Source organism: Nomascus leucogenys, chromosome 3, assembly GCF_006542625.1.
Source record: "Nomascus leucogenys isolate Asia chromosome 3, Asia_NLE_v1, whole genome shotgun sequence".
Taxonomy (NCBI): domain Eukaryota; kingdom Metazoa; phylum Chordata; class Mammalia; order Primates; family Hylobatidae; genus Nomascus; species Nomascus leucogenys.
Genome location: NC_044383.1, coordinates 34,724,426 through 34,747,929, shown reverse-complemented (window position 1 = coordinate 34,747,929; position 23,504 = coordinate 34,724,426). Strand labels below are relative to the sequence as shown.

At 37.4% G+C, this 23,504-nt stretch overlaps 1 protein-coding gene across 4 annotated transcripts in view; it reads right to left on the bottom strand.

Moving 5' to 3' along the window:
- Positions 1-23,504, bottom strand: part of HPSE2 (heparanase 2 (inactive)) — a 778,921-nt gene that overhangs the window by 447,661 nt on the left and 307,756 nt on the right. The window lies entirely within an intron of this gene.

Sequence of the window (23,504 nt, the reverse complement as noted above, 5' to 3'; positions counted from 1 at the left end):
AGCATTTGCTTGTTGAAAGACACAATCAAGAGAATGAAATAACAAGTAACACAAAGGGAGAAAAATATTTACAAACCATGTATCTGATAAAGGACTTGTATCCAGATGATACAAAGAACCCTTAAAAGTCAATAATATGAGAACAAACAGCCAAATTTGAAAATAGGCAAAAGATTTGAACCAACACTTCACCAAAGAAAGAATATAGATGGCAAATAAGCCCATGAAAAAAATGTTCAACATTATAAATTATTGGGAAAATGTAAGTTAAAACCAGAATGAAGTATTACTGCACACCTATTAAAATGGCTAAAAATAAAAGACTGACAATAGCAAGTTTTGGTGAGGAGGTAGAGGAATAAAAATTCTTAGACATTGCTGATGAAAATGTAAAATGGTACCATCACTTCAAAAATATTTTGGCAGTTTCTTTTTTTTTTTAGAGTTTTGTTTGTTTGTTTGTTTGCTGTTGAGACAAACATGCTGTTGCCCAGGCCAGAGTGCAGTGGCGCAATCTTGGCTCACTGCAACTTCTGTCTCCTGGGTTCAAGCAATTCTCATGTCTCAGCTTCCCGAGTCGCTGGGATTACAGGTGTGCATCACCATGCCCAGCTAATTTTGTATTTTTAGTAGAGACAGGGTTTCTCCATGTTGGCCATGCTGGTCTCAAACTCCTGGTATTTTGGCAGTTTCTTACAAAGTTAAACATACACTTGCCAATTGTGATTCAGCCATTCTACTCCTAGGTATTGGACCAAAAGGAATAAAAGCATATGTCTACATAAAGACTTGTACAAGCATATTCATAGCAGCTTTAACAGTCAAAAGCTAGAAACAACTCAAATGTCCATCAATAAATGAATTTATAAGCAAGCTGTGGTAGAGCCATACAATGGAACACCACTTGGCAATAAAAAGGAACACTACGACATGGATGAATATTAATATAATTGTACTGAGTAAAAGAAGCCAAAAACCCAGTACAAACTGTAATATTCCACTTATGTACAGTTCAAGAAAATACAAACTAATCTTTAGTGATTAAAAGCAAATCAGTGTTACCTAGGACAAAGTGGAGGAAGGGAGGGAAAAGTTGCTAAAGGGCGTGAGAAAACTTTGGGGGATGATGGATATATAGTAGATGTTCATACAAATGTATGAACATTATGTATGATATGGATATACAGTACATGTTAGTTATGCATGAACATTATATATGATATGCCAAAACTTATCAAATTGAACACTTTTAAGTGTAGCTTATTGTAATATCAATTACACTCCAACAAAACTGTTAAAAAAATACACACAGCCAGATACCTGTACATGTTCATCAAAGTGGATAAAATGTAAAATACTAAATATTGATAATATTAAATGTTGATGAAGATGTGGAAAAATCGAATCTCTCATACATTACTTGAAGGAATGTAAAATAGTACCATCACTTCACAAAAACAATTTGGCAATTTCTTGCATTTACCATAAAACCCATGAATTCCACTCCTAGTTATTTACTGAAGAGAAACAAACACATATGTACATATAAAAATGTATACATAAATACTCATAGCAGTTTTATTAATAGTAGCTAAAAACTGGAAACAACCCAAATGTCCATCCACAGGTATATGAATAAAGAAATTGTGGTATATTCATACAGTAGAATACTACTCAGCAGTAAAAAGGAATGAGTGCCTGATATGTGCAACAACATGAATGAATCTGAGAGTTACTATGCTCAGCAAAAACCTCCAGACACAAAGATGACATACAGAATGATTACATTTATACGAAACTCTAGAAAAAAACAATTTAACCTAAGGTGACAGAAAGCAGATGAGTGATTGTCTGGGGCTGGGGATAGAGGAAGTGTTAGCCAAGGAGGAGCACAAGAACACTTTCGGAGCTTGCTGAAATACCTTCTATCTTGATTTTGATGGCAGTTACATGGTTGTATAAATTTGTTAAAAATTTACAATTTGGGTATATTTTATCGTATGTTAATTTTATTTCAATACAGTTGATTTGGAAAAAGTGTCCTCCAAGTGATTCTGGTATTAGGAATGTCTCTGAGCAAATCCAATCTCCAACTGAATGCAAATACATTTTCTACAACAGTCACCTAGCCCTACCTGAATATTTCTTATTTCTTATGTCTGAAGCTTGCTGCTAAACAATGCTGCCTTGCCCACTTCTTGACAGCTCTGTCAGAAAATCTTTCCATGCTGAGTCTAAATAAACTTCCCTCTGATGGCCATATTTGGTCCAAGTTCTGCCTTCTGGAGCTACTCTCATATAATCTTTATTGACAGCCTTCAAATATTAAAAGCTGCCTATCTTGCAGACAGTGTAACAGAGAGAGTTTATAGAACATGTGCTCTGAGAACTGACAGGCTTAGAATTTAATTCTGACCACGTCACTTTTGAGTGATTTTAAGCAAGCTACTCAACCTTTGTAGGCCTATGTTTCCTCAGCTGTTAAATATTCATAATAACAGCACTATGAGGATTATAAGGATTAAAGAGGTAATGCATGTAAAGCACTTAACATAACGCCTGGCATATGGCATATGCTCAATTATTATTACCAGCTCTCCTTATCTTTCTCACACAGGCTAATCAACACCAGGTACCTTAGTCTCTAAGACTTTAATTCCAGAGTGCTCAACATCTAGGTTTCCTAAAAATGCTGTAATTCGTTCATGTAATCACAACTCATACTGTCATCCATTATTTTTTATCGATATTAAAGATGCCTTAGGATCTGAATCCGTAGTCACAAAATGCTGACTAAAGAGGTGTTAATTATTTGAGGCAAACAATAAAGGAAAAAGGATTAGAAGAGATTTAGAATAAAGTATCAGATGAAGTAGTACTTGAATACAGTTTTGCAAACTAGGAGGTATATGAATAAAGGTGCATTTGACTGAAGAAAGAAGTGAGAATTTAACTTGTAATCTTGGCTAGACTTTCCAAGGTCTAAACTCATTTGCTGCAAGAGTACTTCACTACTTGACATATAAAGTCCTACTTCATTTAAATCTATGTACAATAAGCATGAGTTTAAAGCCCAAGATCTCAGGCAACTTTATGACCATGTTAAGGTGCTGCCTATAGATTATAGCAACCTCAATACCTAAAGTATGAATGACAATATGAGTCAAAGCATGCTAGGCTGATGCTCTGCTTCTCCTTTGATTTTGGACAAGTTTACTCACCCTCTCAGGATATCAGTTTTCCTCTGTAAAATGGGAGGGTGTTGTCTAATACCTCCACAGTACTTTCTAACTTAAAACCCTATAAGCTGGGTTACACATGTGAATGCATTTAGTGAACATATACTGATTTTTGGTGCATTTAATTGTGTGCAAACTTTATGTGAAAATTTTAAAACCCCACATACAAATAATACATTTTAGTTAATTATATGCATGCTAAAATGTTTAGGACTTAAGTGTAATGATTTCTGCAACTTATGTTAAAAGGCACCAAAAATAAGACAGATTAATGGGTGGATAGATGGACAGATAGGTGATAAATTTCCTCAAATGGGTAAACCAGGTGAGATGACAATTCTACTCCTAAATATACACACCCAAGAGAATTAAAAACATATGCCCACACAAAAACTTGAACACAATGCTTATAGCAGTATTATTCATAATAGCTAAAAGAGAGAAATAATCTAAATGTCCATCAGCAGTAGAATTGATAAATAAGATGTGATATAGTCATACAATGGAATATTATTCAGCCATAAAAAGGAAGTACTTTTACAAGCAACAACATGAATGAAACTTAACTTCATTATGCTAAATGAATGAAGACAGTCACCAAAGATTACATATTATATTATTTTGTTTATATGAAATGCCCAAAATAAGAAAAACTATAGAGATAGAAAGTGGGTTAGTGGCTGCCTAGGCCTAGGGGAGTGGGGATTTGGGGAGTGATGGCTAGTGAGTACAGGTTTCATTTTTGGAGTAGTGAAAATGTAAAACTGATTGCAATATAAATGCACAACTTTATGAATATATTAAAAGACATTGAATTGTACACTTTAAATGGGTGAATTGTATGGTATGTGAATTATATCTCAAGAAAGCTATGTTAAAGATAAAAAGAGGCAAAAAATGTATTGGGTCTCTCTGCAGTTTCTTCTCTACCCTATACCTCTTTAGTGCTAAGATCAAGAAGCAGTCTCACTCTCTCTCTCGTTTCTTGCTTCAGTGGTACTCGCAATTTTCTTAAATATTCCTAGAAAACTGCATCTCAGATTTTCTTTTGAAATTATATTTTACTTTTGTTCTTGGACTACAATAATTTGTGATGCTTTCCTGAATTCCATTCATTCACTTTATCAAATTTATACTGAGTGGTTACATTGTGTCAGAAACTCTGTTAAACGCCTAAGGTACAAAGTTAAATAAGACCAGGTGCCTGCCATCAAAAAGTTTACAATCTAGTAAGGGAGACAGACGTGTAAACACACAGTAATATGTCAATTAACATGTACTATAATTCAAGCATGTAAAAGTGCTAAGAACAGATTCTGCCACTAGATGTAGAATTAGAAAATTTGGTTAAATGAAATAGGCTTAGTAGTTTTATAATCTTAAGTAAGTCATTTAACTACTCAAAGTTCCAGTTTTTCAACTGTGTAATGGAGAAAATGCCACCCAACTCACTGGGTTATTGTGATAATTAAACGCAAACATGTCTACAAAAGTATTGTATAAACTACATAGTATCGGGCCGGGTGCGGTGGCTCACGCCTGTAATCCCAGCACTTTGGGAGGCTGAGGCGGGCGGATCATGAGGTCAGGAGATTGAGACCATCCTGGCTAACACAGTGAAACCCCGTCTCTACTAAAAATACAAAAGATTAGCCGGACGAGGTGGTGGGCACCTGTAGTCCCAGCTACTCGAGAGGCTGAGGCAGGAGAATGGCGTGAACCCCGGGGGGCAGAGCCTGCAGTGAGCCGAGATCGCGCCACTGCACTCCAGCCTGGGCGACAGCGAGACTCTGTCTCACAAAAAAAAAAACAAAAAACAAAAAACTACATAGTATCACTGTGTATTATAGTACACTGTGATATACCGATATTTTAGAAATAATCGTTGCTTTGTTAACTTTCTTTGTAAATTAGTGAGAATAGAGTTAGTAATGTGCTTTAAAATCTGAGAAAAAATAATACAATATTTTTCCTGTAACTGAGAATAACAGATGGAATTTTAATAGTTTCTGGGGGAAAAAAATGGAAACAGCTTGAAATGTAATGAAGAAGATGAAGAATAACATGGAAGAAGGGCTATCATGGTTGGAAAAGACAAAGGCCAACCAAATAGTAAGCTTGAAGAGAACACAGGCATGGTAGAAAACATGGTGCAGAAGGCAGGGCTTTGAAGATGAAGAGAAATCTTATTTAGTAAGTACAACCTTGCCATATATCTTTATTAATCACATAAATTTTCTTTTAAAAAGGTGAAAGTGAAGGTAATTCAGTGAGCACAATATCTTCTCCTAGAATAATTTAAATACAAAGTTCTACTACGGTTCCAGCTTCTCACAAAGTAGGACCTAAGCATCTACATACATAGGGATAAAAACAGTCTGTTTTCTGATTGATTTAATGTTTGCTTGTCTGTAGAATGGTGGCTTCTGGTAAAAACTGAATTATCTCCATATTTCCTATGCCTCTCCAATCCTTTAAAAAACAATGGAAGAAATTATAAGCTAAAGAACAAGTAATCATAGATCCATATAAAGTCAAGAAAAAAATAATGGGAAAAGTAAAATCACACTACAATATAAATTGTCTGGACAAACAATTTAAAATATAATCTGAAATGACATACTCAGTGTAATATACCAGAGTGAATAGTACTATTTGACATTTAATATTTCAATGTTCTGACTCTTCTGTGTATACATTTCAATCTTAATGACATGAAAATGTAAAGTATTTTCAAAAAGTCTTTAACATTTAATACATTATCACCAGCTCTTACATACATGCACATAACAAGAGACAGGAGGAAAACAGAGAACACAGAAAACATTCATCATGTGTATGGACTAAATGCTTGTATTTATCCCTATACACTTTTATACGATTACTAACAAGTACTTCTAATTGGAGCACAGAAACTGACAGATGAGAGTCGGGGTGAGAGGCGGGGGGAACAAGCTAAACTTAGGAAAAGGGGACATTTTATTTAGTAACCTAGAAAAATACTTACATGTTCAGGATCCAGTGACTTCTATTCATTCAGCCTATAGGTATGGGTATACCCATGGCATTTCAGTGACCGCTGCTCCCAGACCAGCATTAAACATAACCGGTTATAAAATTTTTCTCAACAAATTGCTATAAATAGCTCCAATATTATATTATTTAATAAAGGCAGGAAAGTACTAGGTTGAGAGTTAACTGGCCCTGGATTGAAAATTCCTTCATTATGTTCAGATGCACTCTTTATCATTTTAGAGACTAAACCAGAAGGACACAAACTGAAAAAAGAATTGGAAACTAAAAGAATGATATTCACTAGAGACAATAGAACACAATGCCCTTCAGGGTCAGGGACAACATCTGCACAAAACAAGCTGTAGTGGATGTATGTTGCACCCACAAGATCTCCTCTCAGGATTGAAGGACTTAGTCTCCTGGCTGCTGGGAGTGTTGCCAGCTGACAACCCTCCCTAGGAATTGTCCTTAGCTGTAAAGAGCCATCTTTTCCAAGGTCTTGCTGCCTGCATCCAATGATTGGTCAATGTGAGAGTCTGAAGGTCTGATCCCCTCATCTCCACTCTGAAAGGCCATCCCAGCTCCAGAGCTTCGGGCTCACTGAGTCCTTGTTTAGGAGGCATCACAGACCAATGTCTCCCTCTGCCCAATTCTGCTTTCTTCCCTTTACCCAAAAGTGTTGATTCTGAAGAACAATTTCCCCCCAAAATTCCCTTCATGCCAATCTCCATCTCAGAATCTGCTTTCTTGGAAACCCAATCAGCAAGCCAAGAAGATGTTGAACTACTGCCATGGAGTTTCATTGTGAAGAAACTATGATATTAGGAACACCACACATCTCTAGGTAATCCAGGACACTAAGTAATAGATCAAGTTCTTGCTTGGTATGGTGATCAACTGAATAAGCCACAGAAAATCTGGAGAGGAGACAGAGGTGCCAAAGGAACATTAGAGGAAAGGTTAAAGGAATTTGAGATATTTATTTCAGAGACGAATGATAGGGTGAAAATCAACAGTACAAAAATAGAGAGTAAAATTTAGGTTAGATTTAAGAAATGTTTTCCAATAATTAAAAATGCTAGAATAGGCCGGGTGCAGTGGCTCACACCTATAATCCCAGCACTTTGGGAGGCCGAGGAGGGCAGATCATGAGGTCAAGAGATCGAGACCATTCTGGTCAACTTGGTTAAACCCCGTCTCTACTAAAAGTGCAAAAATTAGCCGGGCGTGGTGGCACGCACCAGTAGTCCCAGCTACTCAGGAGGCTGAGGCAGGAGAATTGCTTGAACCTGGGAGACAGAGGTTTCAGTGAGCCGAGATTGTGCCACTGCACTCCAGCCTGGCGAAAGAGTGAAACTCTGTCTCAAAAAAAAAAAAAGAAAAGAAAAAAAAAAAAAACTAGAATAGTAGACCAACTTAGTAATGAAGGGCATTCATTCATTTAATATTATGTTAATAACAATGATTTGAGTTTACTCTATGTTGGGAACTAGGCACGTAATCTTATTTAAGTTCCTCACAATTCTGTGAGGAAGTCCAATTATTATGCCCATTTTATAGACAAAGAAATTAAGGCTCACAAAGTTAAAGTAACTTGTCTGAGCTACTGCCTCTTCATGTATACTGTTAGAATCTGAGAAGATGAAAAGACCTGCTTACTTTTCCTAAATCCAGAGAGAAACTGACTAGTTGACATGGACAAATTATAGAGTCTTTTTGGGGCCTCTGTTGCTATCCGTGTCAAATATAGTTTTAAATGGCCAGCAAGGTAAGTAATCAATATATGAAATCTTAAGAAGGAAGTATGTCTCAATGTACGTTCATAGGCTGGGTGCAGGAGCATGTGCCTATAGGCTTAGCTACTGAAGAGGCTGAAGCAGGAGGATTGCTTGAGCCTAGGAGTTTGATGCCAGCCTAGGCAACATAGTGAGACCTGCTCTCTAATTAAAAAAAACAAAACAATACACACAGTTTTCTTTCTTCAGCTTAACAATAGTCACTGTAATTGTTCTGACAAGGCATGGTATAAAAACAGGACCTTATTCCACATGAACATACCACAAGTGCAATAGGAAAACAGGATAAATAGGAGGCATGATGGTATAGTAGACCTTGATGGGAGACAGATCTGGGTTTAAGTCCTGATCTTGCTACTTAACTAGCATTTGTGGTCTTGGATTAATTATCTGAACCTCACTTTCCTTATCGAGTCAATCTGGATAAAAACACTATTCCTGCTTTCCAGGGTTGCTAGGATAATTACATGAGATATGGTATAAAAGTATAAAAAGCAGGGTCTGGCATATGGTAGGTATTCAACAAACTATAATTTCCTTTTACTTCCTGTATCCTCTAAAACCATTTAGTATATATTGAAAATCTCTTTCACCATTGTAGTTAAACTTATTTGATAAAAATCAGTCTATTTCATGAATAAAAAGTTACCCAAAAAGCGCTCAGAACACTCATTATCAAATACCAAGAGATGCAAAACATACCCAAGATACCAAAGTGAAAGCATAAGACTGATGAGTGACTTGGGAAGTCCAAGTATCTCCATACAACTGTAATCAATAATAGTTACTGTGCTAGGCACTATTCTAAGCTCTTTACCTGCAGTAAGTTGTTAATTAGTCACAATAATCATATAAGGTAGGTAGATAAGGAAACCAAGACCCAAGGAAGTTAAGCAAAATGTGAAATAACAAAGAACCACTCAAGTCACTCTCACACAGAGCTGGTGCCACATTTTGAAAAACAACTTGTCATGATGTATCAAGAGCTTCAAAAATAGTTAGAATATTTAATAATATTAAAATATTCCTAAAATATTAGATGATACATAGTAGATATAAGATGGTATATGGAGGCCGGGCGCAGTGGCTCACGCCTGTAATCCCAGCACTTTGTGAGGCCGAGGCGGGTGGATCACCTGAGGTCGGGAGTTCGAGACCAGCCTGACCAGCATGGAGAAACCCCGTCTTTACTAAAAATACAAAATTAGCCAGGCATGGTGGTGCATGCCTGTAATCCCAGCTACTTGGGAGGCTGAGGCAGGAGAATCACTTGAACCCGGGAGATCGAGGTTGTGGTGAGCTGAGATCATGCTGTTGCACTCCAGCCCAGGCAACAAGAGCATAGCTCCGTCTCAAAAAAAAAAAAGATGGTATATGGAAAGTAATTGTGATTTGCTTAATATTCCATATATTTATATAAAGGGGTTAAAGGGAAATATATCAGCATACCAACAAGGGTTATTTCTGGGAGACAGAATTGTGGGTAATATGCTTAAAAAACAATGCTATTTATTCCTCCAAGCCATTTCATTTTCCTCCTGTCACAGAAAGTCACACTCCTGCCTCCCCTGTAGCTTTGTAGCTCCCCTGGCCATGTAACTGAATTCAGGTGACAGAATGTGGGTGGGAATGGTATAGGGCAATTCCAGGCCCGAATCTATGTGTGGTCTTCCACATTTTCCTTTCCCCCTGTCAGTCAATTATGCCATCAAGGTAACTTTGAGGCAACAAAATGGTGGAGCCACAAACAGAAGTATCCTGGGTTCCTGATGCCTGAAGGATAGTCACACAGGAAAGGCCTTATCTGCATTTCTCTGAGAGAGAAATAAACTACTAATGTATTATGCTACTGACATTTCAGGGTTTGTTACCTCAGTAACTGATAAGGTAATTTCTGTAATTTTCCTTATTCTTTTCCTATATTTTCCAAAATGCCAATAAGGAACATGTAATAGTTCTACAACTGGTATTCAAAAAAGTTGGTTTTTTTTTTTTTTGGTTGGATATGGTGGCTCATGCCTGTAATCCCAGTGCTTTGGGAGGCCAAAGCGGGTGAATCACGAGGTCAGGAGTTCAGGACTAGTCTGGCCAAGATGGTGAAACCCCATCTCTACTAAAGATACAAAAAATTAGCTGGGTGTGGTGGTGGGTGCCTGTAATCCCAGCTAATCCGGAGGCTGTGGCAGAAGAATCGCTTGAACCCAGGAGGTGGAGGTTGCAGTGAGCCGAGATCACACCACTGCACCCAGCCTGGGCGACAGAGTGAGGCTCCATCTCAAAATTAAAAAAAAAAAAATGAAAAATAAAAGTTTTTTATTTTTTAATGCTTGACTTTTAACTCAGTAATTTCAGTTTGGGAAATTTAGCCTAAGCCAATAAACTGAAATGCAGACAAAAACTTACACATCAAAGTGTTTATTATAAGGTTACTTATAAAACTTTAAAAAAATAAACAACTTAAATGCCATTCACACAAAAAAAAGTTTAGTAAACTATACTCATGTGATGGAATATTAGGCAACCATTAAAATTATTTTAATGAAAACGTTGATGACACAAAAACCAAGATTAAAAGTTGTTCAAATATGGAAAAAACTGTTAACAGAGATGTAAGCTATCTCTGCATGATTACTTAATACTCATCTATACTTTATAGTATTTTCCAAGTTTTCTAAAAGAAGACCATAATGCTATTATAAGAAGAAAAAAAAGTGTTCATAAAAATAATACCTAACTGTGCTATGATAAAGGCACCAGCAGTATCATTGATGCAATGGGGCTACTGGGAAGGGCACTTACAGACCATCTGCTTACCTTCCCCAAGCACAGAGGAAAGAGACTGACAGTTGTGAGGGAGGGGCTAGTAATTCTGGTGCCCAGGGTGGAGATAAGGCACTAAGACAGAGCTGCTGTGTTAGATAAAGCTCTCTCTGGTCAGACACCCTTGTTGCCCTCAGTATAGCATCAGACTCAAGAAGGTTTATGAGTCACCAGTAGAGAGAAATTTCAACTGAAGGGAATAAAGAAGCTAGTGCTAGAAGTTTGACAAATCAGTAAAAGGGCACATAGGGAACTTCAAGGGCTGCCAGCAATGTTCCATTTCTTGATGGTTACATGGTTTCATTTGTTGAATTGTGCATATGTTTTATGTATTTTTCAGTTTGTATGCTATAACAAAATATGTATTTTTAAATTCAGCAGCAGCATCTTCCTAAATGAGACAGAAGAAGGCTTTAGAGGCAGAACAAGAAGGAACAATGCTCAATGCAGGCCTGAGAACAGGCCCAGAGGAACAGTAATCTCTCAGTGTCAATGTATTGCTTTGTAGCTTACAAAGTGTTTCTACATCACATACTGCATTTAAGGCTCAGCATTACTCAGAATACAGATCTTGAACTCATGTCAGCTGATCATATCCAGTTGTTTTCCACTATACCAAATTCAAAACAAAATACATTTGTGGATTGAAAAAAAAATTTTAAGGTATTAAGGCATGAGTGCTCATAGACTTCCTCTAAGATCTTGCTTAACTAAAAGGAATTGAGGTTTTGCCTCCTCAGCTTCACTGGCCACCCTCTATCTGAGGAAATTTCTATCTCTACCAGAAAATGTTGAGACTTTCTGATGCGGAACATAAAAAATCAGAATAGGAAAACAGAATTGAGCCAGAAGAAAAGCAAGAAGAGAGGTTAGTCAAGAAAGAGGAAAGGGAAGAAGGAGAAACTATCAGACATCAATGAGAAACAAGTCTGTTGGGCATAGAAGTAGTTTAGAGGGGAAAAAGGACCTCAACAAATGTGGCTGTAGTCTTGGGATTGTATTCCTTTGAGCAAGACATGATGTGGTTCCAAATTTTCTAGGGGCAGCACATTAATTGGAGTCAACTTCCAGATTGTTTGTTAGGAGCTGCAGGAGATAAGTACAAAGAATAAGACTGGGCTTCTGCCTGTAAGGGGTTCACAGGCTTCTGAGGGGGAATAGGTACATAAATGATTAAGGCTCCTTGCATGTGTAATGGAAGTGCAGAGATTAGAGTTACTAATTCTGCTTGGGAAAGCTGTGGAAAAGCCTCACAAAGAAAGGAACACTGGAGCTGGGTGTAGCAAAATGACTAGGAGCTCACAGACCAAAGAGGGCAGGTATGGAGTGTGTTCTAGGTAACTGAAATAGCACAGAGACATTAAGCATTCACATAATACCACCACATTTGGTGCAGCTGAAACATAAGGAGCTGAGGTAGAGGGATAGGAAATGGGCAGGAGGGTAATCAGAGGTGAGGTAGGGGTCCAGCTATAATCGGGTTGAAACAAGCCAAGAAGGCTAGACTTCATTGTTTAGGCATTGGGTAGGGGGACATACTGATGTTTGTATATTTCAGTATTAACACAGTAGTACTGCAAAAAAGGATCACTGGAAAGAAACAGCAATGAGATAACGGTGGGGATGGGGGCAGGAAAACTAGGAGGCTATTGCAAATAGAACAGGCAGCAAATGAAGGAGTTTTAGAATCGATGGACATGGGTTTAAAACCTGGCTTTTGTCACAAGTTATTTGACCTTGAGAAACTAAACAATCTCCCCAAACCTCTGTTTCCTCTTCTATAAAATAAAAATAATATTATCCTTGCAGAATTGTTGTTATGATAATTAAATATGATAATGTGTCTTGTATCTGGCTACATATTAAGTGATAAATATTAGTAACATGCATTGGTATAGAGTGGCATTGAGGATAAGGAGACAGATTTAAGAGGTATTTATGAGATAATTGCCATCAACAGGATTTGGGGACTAACCGGATGTTTATTTTGGGAAAAATGCAGAGAGTGGAAAAAATCCTATATTTAGCAAATACTTTGTTCTCTGCAACAAAGACATTTAATACCAACACACTGAATTGCTAACATCTATCGCTGCTAGACACCATGCCTAGTAGAACAGAATCTTCCAGCAATGTCATTTGGTGTGAATGTAGGTCTGTCTTCTTTCTTATATTTCTTCTACTTCATTGGCTAAAGATTCTCCATTCACGTTCCTCAAAAAAGTAAAAATTGGACTGTCATATGATCCAGCAATTCCACTGCTGGGTATATACCCAAAAGAAAGGAAATCAGTATATCAAAGAGCTACCTGCACTCCCATGTCTGTTGCAGCACTGTTCACAATAGCTAAGATTTGGAAGCAATCTAATTGTCCATCAGCAGATGAATGGATAAAGAAAATGTGGTACATATACACAATGGGGTACTATTCAGACATAAAAAGAATGAGAGTGTCATTTGCAAAAACTGGAAGTCATTATGGTAAATGAAATAAGCCAGACACAGAAAGACAAACATCACATGTCCTCACTTATTTGTGGGATCTAAAAGTTAAAACAATTGAACTCTTGGAGATACAGAAGAAGGATGGTTACCAGAGGCTAGGAAGAATAGTAGCCAGGGCAGTGAGGAGGTGGGGATGGTTAATGGGTACAAAAACAAAAAAAAAAAGTTAGAAAGAATTAATAAGACCTACTATTTGATAGCACAACAGGAGGACTATAGTCAATAATAATTTAATTATACACTTAAAATTAAATAAGTATAATTAGATTGTTTGAATCACAACGGATAAATGCTTGAGGGAATGGATACCCTATTTTCCATTATGTGATTATTACGCATTGCATGCCTATACCTAAGTATCTCATGTACCCCATAAATATATATACCTGCTATATAGGCACAAAAATAAAAAATAAAATACATAAAATACATAACTTAAAAAAAATTCTCCATTCAAATATTTCAAATTTTCAAAATAAATGTATTCAAAAACTGTGTCAAGTAATTTAGATCCCAGGTAGAGTTGTTATCCAATTAGCAACAAAATCAATTGCAAATGTTAAAAGAACTCCATATACTTGTAGTGAAACCTCCAGTAGCCAATAAAGAAGTCCTGCAACCAAACTGGAGATGATTAAAGTCACTGTTCCTGCAACTTGAGTATTGTACATATTGAAAGTCAATCAACACTTTATCTGCTTTAATAGAACTGTTGAGATCAATTACAGGACACAAATCACTTATAAACTATTTTCTTATAGTGAAGTAAGTTGTGTATAAATCTCTATTATCTCTTACGGCATCTTCAGTTACTGCACAATGGAGGTGAAGCAGGGCCCAACAATAGTTGAAAAAAGAATTGGCCTTAGAGAAGATTCACATATTCCTAACTTTTGGGTTCCTTCTGAAAGCCCAGATAATACCACTCAAAAGACACTTCATTTTTGAGGAAAAAAATGGCCTAAAAGCTACCAAAATGAGCAGCCCAAATGCCACTGAAAATCCTCAAGGATGCAGACCACTGACTACCCATCATGGTTTGGAGATGCCTGAATTAGAGCAATAAAATGAAATTAAAGCTCTCACTGAGATCATCTGCTGTGGAGCTTCAAAAAATTTAAAAGCAGATTTCTTGAAAAGGAAACATTTAAGAACTTAAAAGGAAGGGGAAGATTCCTTAATAAAAGCAAAATATCCTACTAAATGACTGGTGGAGCTTAAATCCACAAATAATTGTGGTAACAAAGTAAAGCACTCATACGCTTTTTCTCTTTCCCATATAATCACTGAGGAAAATTAAATTTTAGAAGATGAAAATGGAGGATTTAGTACTATTCCTTCAACAAAAATAAGAGGTTGATATGGTTTGGCTGTGCCCTCACCCAAATCTCATCTTGAATTGTAACTCCCACAATTCCCACATGTTGTGGGAGGGACCCAGTGCGAGGTGAGTGAATTATGGGGACAGGTCTTTCCTGTGCTGTTCTTGTGATAGTGATTGAGTCTTATGAGATCTGATGGTTCTATAAGGGGGAGTTTCCCTGCACAAGCTCTCATTTTTTTTGCCTGCCACCATCCACATAAAAATGTGACTTGCTCCTCCTTGCTTTCCACCATGATTGTGAGGCTTCCCCAGCCAGGTGGAACTGTACGTTCAATGAAACCTCTTTCTTTTGTAAATTGCTCAGCCTCGTACATGTCTTTATCAGTAGTGTGAAAATGGACTAATATAGAGGTAAAACAAAAAACACTATGAATTTCTCAAATCCTCACAATTTAGTATCCATTGGGGCATTTTCTTGCTGGAAGGAACTATAAAATAAAAATTAAGATTGCTCCAATATGCTGCATAAAGGCCAAATAGCAAACACTTCTTAATCCAGGGCAACTGTACTTAGTAACTTGATGTAACATCAGCTGTATGTCTGATCTAGTATGTTCTTACATATAGAATGAATCTTTAATAAGAAAGGTTACCCAGATGCCAATAAATATGTACAATTCTTATATGTCAATTTAAAAAATAAAATTATAATAGTTACCCAGGTCCTATGAAAAAGCACCCTACTATAAGCTGATAAATCTGAACCATGGCAGCATTAAGATACCTGTCCTCTAATACTAAAGGGCAAAGGGACAATAGAAGATAGATATCCATCTGTTGCCAAACTGAAGCCAATTTGGTGAGCTTCACCCCAACACCCGACTCCCATGACAAAGATCAATTTAAGAAAAATCCATTATAAAACTTTCCAAAGATAAAGCAATATACAAAAGTATACACACAGGACAATCTCAACCATTTAGAAAGTCATATGCACTGAAAATAAAGCCACTGGAAGGAAATATGCCAAATCATTGATTGCTTTTGTCTTTGATGATAAAATTATTTTTCATCTATATACTTATATAACCTCAATAAATTTTGATGCAATTTTATATTGTTCTAAATACTTTTCTAAATTTTCCTTTTCTTTTTTTTGAGATGGAGTCTCACACTGTCGCCCAAACTGGAGTGCAGTAGTGTGATCTCTGCTCACTGCAAGCTCCACCTCCCAGGTTCACGTCATTCTCCTGCCTCAGCCTCCAGAGTAGCTGGGACTACAGGTACCCACCACCACGCCTGGCTAATCTTTTGTATTTTTAGTAGAGACAGGGTTTCACCGTGTTAGCCAGGATGGTCTCGATCTCCTGACCTCCTGATCTGCCTGCCTCTGCCTCCCAAAGTGCTGGAATTACAGGTGTGAGCCACTGCGCCTGGCCCAATTTTCCATATTTTTTTACAATGAGCAAGCAAGAAAATAAATGTTAAAAGAAAAATGAGAGGGAGGGAAAAATTTACTTCTAAATAAATGCTTCCAGAATCTTTAGAACACCATCATCTATTCTGAAAGATAGAATCATCAAAAGTCTGTACTTATGCTTTAACAACATAACCAAAAGCCTAACACTTCACATGCCCCAGTCTCTGGTCTTTTCTGTGCTTGCTTTTCCTCTGTGCAAACTTGATAAAATGCTCTCAATAATCTTGTTCCGTGAAAAGTGTGAATGAGAAGAAAAATAAAGAGAGCGATTTTCAAGTGGGAAAAGAAAGAGCATGCGGAAAGGAATGACTGAAACTTTCAGAGAAATGGGTAGAAATGCATATAAAACTCCAAATGAGATACAATAGAAGCTGGGCTTACCAACAGGGAGGAGAGTATGGAAAGAGTGCAATGGACAGGAGAGAGTAGTGTACAAAGAAAGGATAGAAGGAAACATAAACTTTGTATGACTTTTTTTTCCACATAGGATTCACAACATTCCTCAGAAAATTCAATTTAGTTGCCCTGTTCTAGCTTGCTAACCAGAACCAATTTAATTTTAAATCTACACTCAGAGCCAACGGGGGATGAGATATTTTGCAATTCTTTTTAGCTCCCTGTTGGAAGACAGAATCAGATTTAACCATTTCTGCTCTGGCTGTGATAACCATCCAGGTTTGTCAGAGGACCAAATGATGTCCTTTGAAGATTAAAGAATATAAAACTGTACCAACTGTACCAAAATTACTTGCTATGTTTAACAACTTAATGGGAATGCATTTTTGAGGATGTGACAAATTGCTCTTGATTTATCTGCACAGGGCATGAAATACTGGTACAGGAGAGCAATTTGTTACACAGACAATGTCTACCCCTTGCTGTAAATTTGCCCACTGTCACATACTATTTGACATCCAGTTAGGTGATTTTAAAAAACTAGTTTATTACTGCATCTAACGAGGAGCAGAAAACTGATATATGACTCTCTTAATTCTTCTCAGCTACCAGGAACACATTTCTCAGATATCAGCTTATGAAATTGTTTCTTGGTTTTATGCTCTGTTGTGACAGATAGGTAAACAAGCTGATAAAATCAAGTGCTTTCAAAAGGGAAAAGTTACCATATTCATGTAGGCCTCTGGCTTGTCACAAAACTTCAAACAGCTTCTGGTTCTGCTTACCATCTGCACAGATTTATTCCAAAGAACATAACAAAGTTTGTTTCTTGATTTCTTTCAACATAAACAGAAATATTAAGTTTGGGTGTTTATATTCTGGAAGATAGTCAGATAACCTATTCTGATTAACCTTAACACATAGGTCTGGCCCCTGCCTCTATACATAGCTCTGTCCCAGTCCCTTCCTCTGAATTTCCTTTTTATCAGCCTCAGCCTTTTCCACATCCATATTGCTAAGAATATCTCTAGAGCATCTGTCTTGAGAACCATTTGTTTGCCATGCCTCCTACTGGGAGGAAATGAAGCTGCTATTGGTCTGACTTAAGTTCCCCTTAGGCTATATGTGGTCTGTCTTTATTAAAAGCAAAATAAAGGCCTCACATGGGGACTTGGCAACTATTACAAGGGTTGTGCTGGGTTTTTCGATTCTTGCTTTTTTTGGGGGGGTGTATGAAAGGAATCAACAGATCCATCCAAGACTATTTTATCATTGTCAACTTACATGCAGACCACCCTGACACCCCCACTCACTATTAGTCTGTTGAAAATGGGAAGAATTTGAGAGGGAAACACTAACATTTTTAATAGAAACAATTCTTATAGGTAAAATGAGAACTAAGCTACAAAGGTTCTCACTAGACATTAGGTATTCAATAAACATGATGGTGATTCCAGAATTGTATTTTGTATGCCATCACCTAATTTAGAAGTTGGCATCATCAGATTCCAACATTGAGTGGAAAAAAACTCAGCAATATAACTTATATAAGCAATCATCACGTGAGTGGGTGGAAATGATTCTGAAACAGATAATTCTGAAATCAATCCTGAAATAGGACTATTTGAAAGGATTAACTTCTGTTTTAAAATCCTAGCTCTACAACTTAACTTCTCTGAGCATCCAATTCTTCATCTTTAAAAGGAAAATAGGGCCGGGCGCGGTGGCTCACGCTTGTAATCCCAGCACTTTGGGAGGCCGAGGTGGGCAGATCACGAGGTCAGGAGATCGAGACCACGGTGAAACCCCGTCTCTACTAAAAAATACAAAAAATTAGCCGGGCGTGGTGGCAGACGCCTGTAGTCCCAGCTACTCGGAGAGGCTGAGGCAGGAGAATGGCGTGAACCCAGGAGGCGGAGCTTGCAGTGAGCCGAGATCGCGTCACTGCACTCCAGCCTGGGCGACAGAGCGAGACTCCATCTCAAAAAAAATAAATAAATAAATAAAATAAAAATAAAAGGAAAATAGTATTTTCTCTCTCAGAGAGTTGTTCTGACATTTAAGTCACCCAGTTTGGTGTCTGAATGAGGACTCAATAAATGGTACCTACCCTTCTTCTTATTTTTCTCATGGATTGTTTTCACTTACCACTGTAAGCTAAATGATGAATGAATAAATAGGTGAGTGAAAGTGAATGAATGAAGGAACAAATAAATGTTTAGTAACACTTGTACAGGAGAAACTGGTAGGCATCTAGCGAGGAAGTTTCATTTCTTTTCTGTTAGTCTTTCTGATGGCAATGCCTGTAGGGAATTTTAATGAAGAGCCGGCACACATCATTAGAGACAGTTTTCTACAGATACAACACAATATAATTGTTCAGGTACAGGTTATACAGAAATTAAAGTGATACCAGTTCAGGGCCATACTTGCAAGATAACTCAGGCTGTCAACTCTTGCCTCTTGCATCATCACATTTCTGTACACATACGTTATACACATAAAATGTGTTGACCCAGTAGTGAGGCAAGTAAGGCAACTGCTCTCAAGTAATTAAAATGGAGAAGATTACGATAAAAGCATCAACAATAACAAATCTATTTACTGAATATTTAAACTGAGTTTTCTTACAGTTCCTTAAATACATTTTCATTTTATTAATTTACATCCCATTACACAAACATTTGTTCATTAAGACTCTGTGGTACACATTGTGGAGCAATACAAAGAATGTAACTCAATTTTGGTGTAGTTCAACCAATATTTATTGAGTACCTCTCATGGGTCAAGCATTGTGCTAGGGGCAAGGGTTGTAAAGAAAAATAAGATACAGCCTGGGGCCTTGAGAAAAAGGCACAAATAATTAAAATATAAAACATAGAGCCTGCAATTACAGACTGCTAAGAGATTTAATAGGAATATAAAAGATAAAGTGATCAATGCTGACTAGAAATCAATAAAAACTTCAAAGAGAATGTAATACCTGACCAGATATTTAGTAGCAGTGTGTAAAGTGAACAAGAAGAGCACATTCTACACAAAGAAACGAGTATACACATAAGCAGATAATATGCAGATGTGTAATTGGTTCCATAGCACTGGACTAGAAAGCATGAAGGGGAGAATAGAAGGAGATGAAGTTAGCAAAGTGGACATGGATAAAGTCATGAAATGCCTCATATGCCATGCTAGGGAGCTTGGATTATTTTTTTCCCTCTACATGCTAGCAAGCCATTGAAGGCCTCCAAAAATGTCAGATTTGGGTTGGAAATTATACAGAAGGCAAACTAAACTGCGACAAGATCAGAGGCAGGGAGAAAAGATAGGAAGCTACTAAAATAACCCAAGGAAGTGAGGATGAGGGAACTAAGCTAATCTAACAGTACAAGGAATAGAGAGAATGAATACATTTTAAATATATTCAAGAGATAAAATTAACAATCGTTTCAGATTAATCAATATTAATGGAAAAATAAAAGTGAAAAGTATGTATAAGTGTGTTCTTTCTGCTCATATCAGAACAGAAATTTGAAGCATTTAGAAAAAAATATTAGATAAGTGGCAAAGTTTTAACAAATTCCAGAAAAAAAAATAAAAGTACAGATAGTTGGATATGGTATCTGGAAAAGAAGGAATGAAGAGGTTTTTATGGAGGATGCTTTGATGCTACAGTATTTACTTTTAGGAGAAAATATCACTGAAATGGAAAGTCGCTTCTTGTTTCACTTGACATTAGCAGTAAATTTGAGGAAAGTACTCCAGTGTGGCAAGACAATATGTAACGGTGGCAGACATGGAGGTGCACTGCTCAGATCTCCTGTCAAGAGAACCTGCTGCTAGAAGCATAGCTGCCTGATAGTCTCCAGCTGCTGTATGTTTAGATCCATTGCAGTGTTCACTCTGAGGTCATGCTCCCCACTTCCACACCTTCTGACCCCTATGCTGCTCCCAGGCAATGACTAAGCACAGAAGGCACAGTAAAGCTAAGCCATCCTTTCCCTGTAATGTGGTATTTCTATAATGGGGAACTTTTGCTTAAAGACTTCTGTTCCCAGCCTGGCCAAGACTTTGTCAGAACTGCATTACAGACTGGGGCTCTTCCTGCCCAATTTTCTTTCTTTCCTCTGCTCCTTTCATAGATATCAGACCTGCATCACTGGCTGAAGGCTCTCTCTGCCTACTCCTGCTCTCTTCCCCTTTACTCAGCATGGATATTTCTCCAAATAAAACTTCAATGTCTAACTGCATCTTGGTGTCTGCTCCTCAGAGGACCTTAACTGACACAATAGTTTAAGTAAATGTATTAAGAATGAAAATCACAGGGAAATGTGAATTCCTCCTCAGAGCACCTTACATGTAAACCACCCTGGCCTCAGGGTTTTCTTAAGAGTACACAACACAGCCCAGTGTTTAACAGTCCTCACTGTCAGATATTTTACTCCTAAAGACTTACCCACCTCCCTTGGGCCATATGTTCCATTCTAACTTCCAGAACATCTTTTACTAACATTTCATATAATTGAATTAAACTTCCCATAAAAACTGGATTGAACTAAAAATAGTGAAAACTCTATTCCACAAGAATTTTATTTTCAACTAAGTGAATTCTCAGCTTAAATAATCATAGTCTGCTCTTTGAGCTCCAGGGGCACAAGCAATTCAGGCAGACAACATAGTCTCCTCTGGAGTACAACGTTCATCCACCTTCTCAGGAGAATTGGCCTTTCCTGCTGCAAACAGCTTCGTCCAGCTGCCAGTAGAATATTTGGATGACATTGCCTTAGAGTCAACACACAAGAATTCTAGTCAAGGGAGGCAGTCTGACATAATAGTTAAGTGTGCAGGCTCTGTGCTCCTACACACTTGCATCTAAATCCTGGTTCTACTAGGTGCTCAAACTAGGTGACTTCAGGCATGTTTCCCTCTGCCCCTCTCTGATCCTCCATTCTCTCATATGTAAACTGAATATAATACTAGTACCTATCTCATATGCTTGTTGTTAGGACTAAATGGGCCAAGGCAGATGAAGCATTTAGCACAGTTCCTGGCACATACTGAGCACTCACTAATTGGAAATTATTTATGTATGTCATTGTTGTTAGTGGAAGCATCTGCTCTGAGAATAAATGGAGCTGTTTATCCACACTGAAGAAACCAGTGGCCATATAAAATGATCTGGCATTATTTTTTTAACTAGAAAACTGAGAAGCTATGTACGTGGCCACACATTAAGGCTCAGCCTTCACTCACAGCAGCAAAGGGAAAGCTGGCCTCTTTCTGAATTAGGGGTAGACAGCTGGAGAGGGCCAAAAGAGGGATTACCAGAAGATTACGACGGTCAGGGGAAAGCTGAAATAACTATTTTAACAGACAATTTGTGCTCCAATTACCATCTAAATGTTCATGGTAAATAAGAATCCATAAAAACACATCTGTAAACCCCCAATTTTAGTGACTGGAGCTTTGCATGGTTCATTAGCACATACTCCTTTGCCCAACTGTGACATCACTTATCAGCAGACCTTCTCCTTTCATATTCCCCAGCAGCTGAGGCCAGTGCTCCATGAGGACATTTTCTGAAATCAATGCAGTCACAGATTTCCTCCCACAGGTGCAGGAGAAGCTTATTACGTGAATATCTTTCATGGAGTTCTGTCACCTACATTCTTGTTTCTCTTTTAAAGTAAGGGTTAGTAACTATAAATAAGTAGGTGCCAATTCATGGGGAGAGACTGGTGTGCTGCATGCAAGTGATTAGCTGTAAGGAAAGGGCTAAGTCTCAGATCTGCACTCTAGACCTGTGATGTCCAACAGAATTATAATGTAAGTCACAAATGCAAGTTACATTTAAAATTTTTAATTTTCTACTAACCACAAGAAAAAATAAACAGATAAAATCAGTTTTAGTTAATAGAAATGATTTAATTAATTACCAATATATCTAAAACATTCTTTTAACATGTAATCAGTATAAAATTATTAATGTGATTTTTAATATTTTATACTAAGTTTTCAAAATACCATGTGTATTTTATACTTGCAGCACACCTCAATTTGGACTTGCCACATTTCAAGTGTTCAGTATGTCCACGTGGATAGCAGTTACCAAATTGGATAGTGCCCTTCAGGGGAGCTGGACTGGGAAATGACAAGGTTCTATAAAAGACCAAGACACTGTTATAGATGTTTGTCATTTTGGGGTGCCTAGCATCTCTTGAACAATCTTTCTGTTCTGGGGTAGCTTTCATGTTATGAGTCTCATTTCATGAAGGTACAAAGGAGAACTCAATTTCTCAGATTCCCATTCAGCTAATGCATTGGAAGGTAACACATGCTTGACCAATCAGAAACAACCATATGAGATTTGAATTATAAACAGAAAAAAATGAAGAACGTGGCCCTGTATACGTGGAATTAATTTTTTGGCAAGGCTGATGGTGAAGGTATCCAGCTTTCATGGGCACCAATTGGGGTGATCTGATATATAGTACTCAGAATCCATAAATACATGGTATAATATACTTCAAGTATGGCCAGCAGCAGAGACACTAGGGGTCTTGCTGGCACCATTCCAAACAAACACGCAAAAAGAAAACTAAAAAAACTCTACACGTTAACTTAGTGCCCTGGCTTTTTAACTTTTTGTTGTTTCTCTTTATGTCTCATTATACTGCCTATGTCTTGAAAAGTTGTTGTAGCTGTTATCTTTGATTGGTGCATCATTTATTCTTTCTACTTTAGTCAAGATAAGTTTATACATCACAACTACAAAGTTATACTATTCTGTGTTTTTCTGTGTACTTACTATGGTAATAATGAGTTTTATATCTTCAGATGGTAACTTGTTGCTCAATAACATCATTTTCTTTCAGATTGAAGAACTCTCTCTAGCCTTTCTTACAGGACAGGTATGGTATTGAAATCCCTC